Below are 7,739 nucleotides of genomic sequence, written 5' to 3' on the forward strand. Positions count from 1 at the left end.
CCACGTAAGTGCGGGCGTTACAGAAGAAGAGAGGAGGGGTTGGCAGCAAAGAAAAAAGAGGGAGAGGCTTCTTAATGCCACCAGCCCTTAGGGGAGGAGTAAAGCCAAGAGTTATATTTTTGCCTCCCCTAAACCCCTCTTTATATAGTTATGCCATCTAGAAATTTTAGGAAAAAGTCTAACAAATTTTTATAAAATTTTATTAGAAAAAATCTAATAAAATCCAACAGATAAGATTTGTTACCTTTTCAATAAGTTTCTATTATATTAATTTTGTTTTTATCTTTAATAAAATTTTTTAATTATATCTCGCTAATATTTAATAAGATTCCATAATTAATATTTTGTTAATTTTAACAAAATTAATTCATAAAATTTTATAATAAAATTTTGTACGAGAAGTGACGAAATTTCTTAGCGAAATTCTTGTAAAAAATTTCTTTCTTATCCGAATTTTTTTTGGAAAAATTCTAAATAAAATTTCAGAAATTTTCTTTTATAAATAGAAATTCTTTATCCGAAATTTCTCACAGAATTCTTTCAGAATTCTTTCTGAGGTGGATTTGAGGATTTTTATAAGGCTATAGTAGGGACATAGAGGAGGAATTGATTTTGGTCTCCCGATGGGCTTAAGCTTCCCATGTTCTCCCTGAACACACAGCTTAAGTCCATCAATAATAACTCATTCCACTAGAAAGTCATTATTGCACTACCGTACCAATCCCATATTATAATATGGGTTCCTTCTTACTATAAGTACATTAATCTCCTTGTGTTTAAGATATCGTATGTCCGTTAATTAAATGAGTTACTGACAACTCGAATCTAATTAACTTCTGATTCCGAGAGTAGTACCACTCAACCTTTATTATCATGCGGAGCTAAGTCCACCTGCAGGGTTTACATGATAATCCTTTATGAGCTCCTCAAGGGGGCAACATCAGCCTAGATTATAGGACATAGTTTCCTTCTATAATCAACAACACACCATGTACATAATATACTTTCCAACTCATTGAGCCTTTTGATCTATCGCACTAAATCTCACTCTTTGATGAATCAAAGAAATATATACTAAGCACATGTGTTTGTTATTATATAGGGATTAAGAGCATGTACATCTATAGTAACAAAGGTTTAGTTCGATTATCTAGTCAGTATAAATCTAACAATCCTCAGATGGTCCTGCTCAATACACACTGAGTGTACTAGTGTAATTCTATAGTCAAGACAGACTAAGACCAAATTACACTACAACCAGTCCAATGGTTTATCCAATCCATCTTGATTGTGAACACTGTTTATAATATATAAGGAACTGATAACATTGTTTTCTGTGTGCGACTCCGCACACCATGTTTATCTACAATATAGATTAAATGGACACTTACATAAAAACTAAATGCAAACATTGACCAAAAGTAATTCTCATTTCAGAATGTTTATTTACATAGATAGTTAGGATTCTTGTATACATCCCAACAGTACCTTACTTGGTTCGGTTAGCCAGATTGAACTAGCTGAAGTTACCTCATCATATCCTAGACTATTTAGACCAGAGTGTCTCCTTAGGCTAACTAAACTTATGATTTCCTAAATCAGTTATGTCTTAGAACGTGGTCGTTACTCCGAAAATCAAAAAGGCCTCTGTACCTCACCACTGCTTGAAAACTGGTTTTTAAAATGAAAGTTTAGAAAGTCGAAAGGTTAAACTTGAATCTAACTCAAGGTTAATCAAATATAGATACCCAAACAATAATCAAAGATAAAATTGAAAAAGTCATCTCACAATACCAATAGAATTAACTGGTTGATCATTTAGATTTGGGTGAGATGAATTAGGTAATAATTTTATTTCTCAATCAACCCAACCAACCCAATTAATTTTAACTTAATAATTTTACTAAATATTTTTAAAATAATTTTTAACTTAAATTAAATATTTTCAAAATAATTTTAAATTTAATTAAATATTTTTAAAATAATTTTTAACTTAAATTAAATATTTTCAAATAATTTTAAACTTAATTAAATATTTTCAAAATAATTTTTAAAATTAATTAAATATTTTCAAAATAATTTTTAACTTAACTTTAAATATTTTCAAAATAATTTTAAACTTAATTAAATATTTTTAAAATAATTTTTAACTTAACCTTTAATATTTTTAAAATAATTTTAAACTTAATAATATTTTCAAAATAATTTTCAACTTAACCTTAAATATTTTCAAAATAATTTTTAACTTAAATATTTTCAAAATAATTTTTAACTTTTTCAAAATAATATTTTAAACTTAAATAAATTTTTTAAAATAATTTTTAAACTTAAATAAATTTTTATTTTAACTAATTTTTAAAATAATTTTTAATTGTAATTAACTTTAATTAACCTTATCCAACCTTAATCAGCTTTAATTAACATTAATCTAACTTTAATTAATCTTAAACTAACCCTAATCAATCTTAATCTAACATAATTAATCGAAATCAAACCTTAAAAAGTTTGTTCAGAGGACTTAAGTCGACCTGACCTAACCCTGAAAATGGCGCAAACTTTTCCCGCAAAAATGTTATTCTCTGACTCAAGTCGACTTGACTCAAGCGTTAGTCGAATCGCACTGCTTACTCAAGTCGACCTGAATACCTATTACAATCAACTTGAGAACGTTTATAAAATAGAACCACGACCCCACACGGTAATATATGAAATCCACCTTTTTACCTTAGCTTGCTTTTTTTGTTTTCGCATGCAGTGTGAAGCTCTCCTAAGACGTTAGATACTTCCCACTACTACCAATATGCCCAAATAACCCCTAAACCTTCCTTATTTGGTTAAGTTTTTAGCTATTTCTGTTATTAAATCAATAATTTCTATATTTATATGAGCAAAAAGGGGACGTGAGGTTGGGACCTCCAGAATCTCTAGTATAGACCCTAGGTTTCCTACAGAGGAGTTTAGACATAAGTTTGAGGAGTTATCTTTTATCCCATTGCATTGTAGATATTTAGATAGGAGTTTTTTCATGAGATCATGCATACCCTTTACTGAGGTCATTGAGCATTACCAATTACCACCACATCACCACCATCACCACCACAGTAGATTACTTTTATTATACTTGGGCTTGACTTAGATTTGACTCACACTTATTAGAACATTTTGTTCAACATGTATAGTTATGTTGTAGTTTAAGTTCTATTTATGTTTAACTTCATGCAATCTTTATTAGGACTTTGTTTGGTAGACTAGTAAAATCAAAGTTTTCAAAATTCACATTTCTTTTGTTTTTAAATCTATTATTAAATAGTTTTTCAAAATATTTTAAAAATGTTATTTTGAAAAAAACTATTTTCTAACTTTTATTTTGTTTTCAAAAGTAAGGACTTGATGTTTTAGCCTTAGATTAGAATCGATCCCCTAGAAAGCATGTACCTATAGATTTAGGTGGACATCTCATAACGTATACTAGATACCTTGCTTGTGTTTGTGAAACATAAATTAGTGTGAGATGTATATGATTCTAGCCAAAGTACAAGATGCTTATTTAGTGCATCAAACCTTACTTAGGCTTTAATATACAGTGATCAAGTTAAGTGTCCCTAAGTCAAAAAGCTTAATGGGACTTGACTAACTGGGTTAAGCTACTACTTTCTAGTAGTTAGCTAAAATCCAAATTGGACACACGCCCCTCGGATAAAATTTTTTTTGTCTAACTATTTTTATCTATTATAGCTTGGGCTCAAGACCCTTAGGTTATATTTTTGATTATGTCAAATAGGGAGAAATTGTGAGTTTCAAGTTTTTCAAAGTAAAGTTTTTCAAAAGTTAAGTATTCAAATGATTTTTCAATTTAAAATTTTTTTCAAAGTTCAAATACAAGTATCTTTCAAGGTTAAGTGAAAAAGTTTTTCTCAAAAAGCCTAAGATTTCAAAATGATTTCAAGTTAAAAATTTTAACTTAGATATTTTCCAAGAACTTGAATAACATGTTTTGAAAATTAAGAAAATTTTGAACTTAAGCTTAAATTTTTAATTCTTTGAAAATGTTCAAAAAATTTTAGAAGTTCTCAAAACTTAAAGTTTATTTTAAAGGATTAAGCTACTACTTTCTAGTAGTTAGCTAAAATCCAAATTGGACACGCGCCCCTCGGATAAATTTTTTTTTATCTAACTATTTTTATCTATTATAGCTTGGACTCAAGACCCTTAGGTTATATTTTTGATTATGTCAAAGGGGGAGAAATTGTGAGTTTCAAGTTTTTCAAAGTAAAGTTTTTCAAAAGTTAAGTATTCAAATGATTTTTCAATTTAAAATTTTTTTCAAAGTTCAAATACAAGTATCTTTCAAGGCTAAGTGAAAATGTTTTTCTTAAAAAGCCTAAGATTTCAAAATGTTTTCAAGTTAAAAATTTTAACTTAGATATTTTCCAAGAACTTGAATAACATGTTTTGAAAATTAAGAAAATTTTGAACTTAAGCTTAAATTTTCAATTCTTTGAAAATGTTCAAAAAATTTTAAAAGTTCTCAAAACTTAAAGTTTATTTTAAAGGACTTGGCTAAATTTTGCTTAAGTTTGTTTAAACTAAGAAATATCAAGTTCAGGAGGAGAGAACTAGAAAAATACTATTTTTCAAAAACTTTCTTATTTTTAACTAAGTATAAATTCAGGGGAATTCTGAAGTAGGGGGAGTGACACTTGCACTTTCATGCATAGCATATTGTTTAGTCATTAAGTTAACTGTTATAATGTTTTCTGTTATGTTAACTTATTGTTTTAAGTTAATGTTATTTTTAACTTAACTTGAAACTTGAGTTGCCATAATCAAAAAGGGGGAGATTGTTGGTGCGGAAAGCACCAGATGATCGAACCTTAGTTTTGATAATGACACTAGGTTCAAGTTAAGTGTGTGTTGGGCTAACATTGCTGATCTAAGTGTGCAGGGAGCACAGGTAAAGTCCTAGTTGAGGCTACGCAAAGGACTAAGTCCTAGCTGGAGGCTAGGCACGGACAAGTCTCCTAATCTGGAGGATCAGGCGAAAGACTTGAGTAGAGTCAAGAGCACCAGGTGCAAGTCCATGCAGTGTCAGGAGGACTGGGAAGCATGACCCAAATCCAGTCGTGTACGGTTAGGATGACCAGAGGACGTGGTGAAGTTTGGGCGGTCTCGAGGATCGAGTCGCAACAACAAACCCTGGGGGCCGAGGATAGAGCCGAGCAAAAGTCCAACAAGTCTGGAGGACTTGGTTGACATTAGATAAACTCTCCTGAGAGGAGTGGGTCAGGACGCGTTCTCGAGACGAACATTAGGCGTTGGTCTAACCCAAGATCTCATTGGAGACCTAAAGTTAAGACCAAGAGACAGTTCTAGGAACTGACTCTCCAACCTTACTTTGCATGTTTTTGGAGCTAACTTTCAGTGCAGGTTGGAGAGGTTAAGTACTTAGACTCCTGGCTTAGTTATCCAAGGATTAGAGGTTGGAGTCGACCTGAGTGACACTAGAGTCGACCTGAGCCTGGATAACTGCAGTAGAAGTTGGCGTATATCAAAAACCCTCCACGTCGGACTAGGGTCAACCTGAGTAGGTACTCCAGTCGACCTGAGCACCAGATAACGTAGCAGAAGGCAAAAGTTATCGGCAAGCTCCACGTCAGACTAGAGTCGACCTGAAGGCAAATTCAGCGCAGAGAAAGAGGATCGTTGCCTAGTTGGAGTCGACCTGAGATCGGCTAGAGTCGACCTGAGCATCTTATATAAGCAACCTCGATCAGAGCTCAAGACATAACTTTTCTATTCTTTCACGAGCAAACTCTGTCGAGACGACGACGCCCTGAGCAACCAGCAAGCAACCCTAAAGCCGCTGTAACGTCGGAATCGCACGCAATCGAAGATCAAGCACTTCTGGCGACTTGGGTAACAAAGTTCATTTACTTATTCATTTTGTAATCTCTATAAACTTTGTTATCGAGATTGATTTTGTAATCGTTCGACTTGTTTCCATGAGGAAATAAGTTTTCTAGTGGATTACCCGTCGGAAATGGTAAAAAATCGTGGGCCTTAGAGTAGCAGCCTTCGACTGTGAACCAAGTAAAAAAACTTGTGTCTCATTTATCTTTTTGTACTATTCTCTATTTCATTCTTCTGCTATCGCACTCGTATTTTACGCTTTCGCAATCGAACTTCGAAAATCGATTGAAAATGCTAAAACCCCCTCTCTAGCGCTTTACACGATCCTACATTAACAATAAAAGCAAAATGGGAAAAATATTTTTATATTTCTAAAATTTATTTAGTTGTATTTACTTTAGACCCTAACTTAAATTAGAAGTTTACAAGAAATGTTAGTTTTGTATTATGATTCTTTAATTTTATTTAAAGATTTTTCTTCTCTTCATCCTGTTAGTATTATACATAATATCAGAAATAATTTACTTAAAATTTATAAAAATTCTAATATAAAATATGAATTAGAAACTAATATATATGAAATACAAAATATTAGTACTACTAGTTGTTCAAAACTTACAAAAGCACAACTTTTATTAAAAGAACGGATAAAATATCCACGAGGATCCTCAAGTTTCAAACAGAAATTTGAGAATTATTTTATGACTTTTTTAAATTTTAGTGAAGTAGATAGTGAGTCCGATTTCGATATTTTACAATGGTGAATATATAAGGCTTAGAACATTTAGTTCTAGAGGTAATATATTGGATGAATAATGATTGACTTTGTCTCCCAACTCTTTGAAAGCCCAAACATTACTTGATGATTGGATGAGAGTAGACAAAAATCCAAGGAATGTAATTTTCATATGAGGAAGTAGAAGACTTTGATATTAAAGGAACGAACACTATGGGAACAAGAAATGGAAGTGAGTAACAACATCACTTCATATGGAAAAAGGATAAAATGGTAAGTGAATTATGTGAGCTTTGATTCCCTTATACCCTAAGAGGATACACAAGCAACTTAAATAAGTACAAACCCTTCTTTATATATATATATATAGCGTTTCCACGTCAGCGTGCGATTTTCCATGGCGAGCAGCGAAAGCCTCTTCTCCCTCGACAAAGTCGATCTCCCGCGCGCATACTTTTCTGCCGAAGCTAGGGTTTCCTCTCCAACTCTCCCCTCTGCTCGCCGAAGCTCTCCCTGCCACACACTCACAAAAAAATCTTAGATCGCGCTGCTCCCTTGCTCGCCACCGCGCCCTCTGCTCGCTGCGTTGCCCCTGCCCGCCGCTTGCTCTGCTAGCCACCGCGCATTCTGCTCGCTGCCGCGTGCACTACTCACCACTGCGCCCTCTGCTCACCGTCGCGCCCCTGCCTGCCGGGTGCACTGCTCGCCACCGCGCCCTCTGCTCGCCGTCGCAGATTCCCAAATCGACAGTGGCGGCGGAGACGGGGAGGAGGAGGAGGAGGATGTTTGCTCGGTGGACTGCGTGAGGGAGTTCAAGACGGAGGAGGAGTTCGCGAGGATCATGGAGAGGGCCAAGTCGGCGTGGGCGCTCGTGGTGGTGGACTTCTACCGCACCTCCTGCGGAAGTTGCAAGTACATAGAGCAGGGCGTTGCCAAGCTGTGCAAGTGTGCTGGCTATAGCCAGACGGAGCCAGAGGTGGTCTTCTTGAAGCACAATGTGAGTGTCCGTATGATGTCTGTCATTTTGCCTGTGTGAGATTTTCTAGCTCCCCAACCAACTCCAGAGTGTGATTTGTGCAGGCAGTACCACTGT

Source organism: Curcuma longa, chromosome 21, assembly GCF_044706935.1.
Source record: "Curcuma longa cultivar G26 ecotype Majalengka, Jawa Barat chromosome 21, ITB_CL_G26_1.1, whole genome shotgun sequence".
Lineage (NCBI taxonomy): Eukaryota > Viridiplantae > Streptophyta > Magnoliopsida > Zingiberales > Zingiberaceae > Curcuma > Curcuma longa.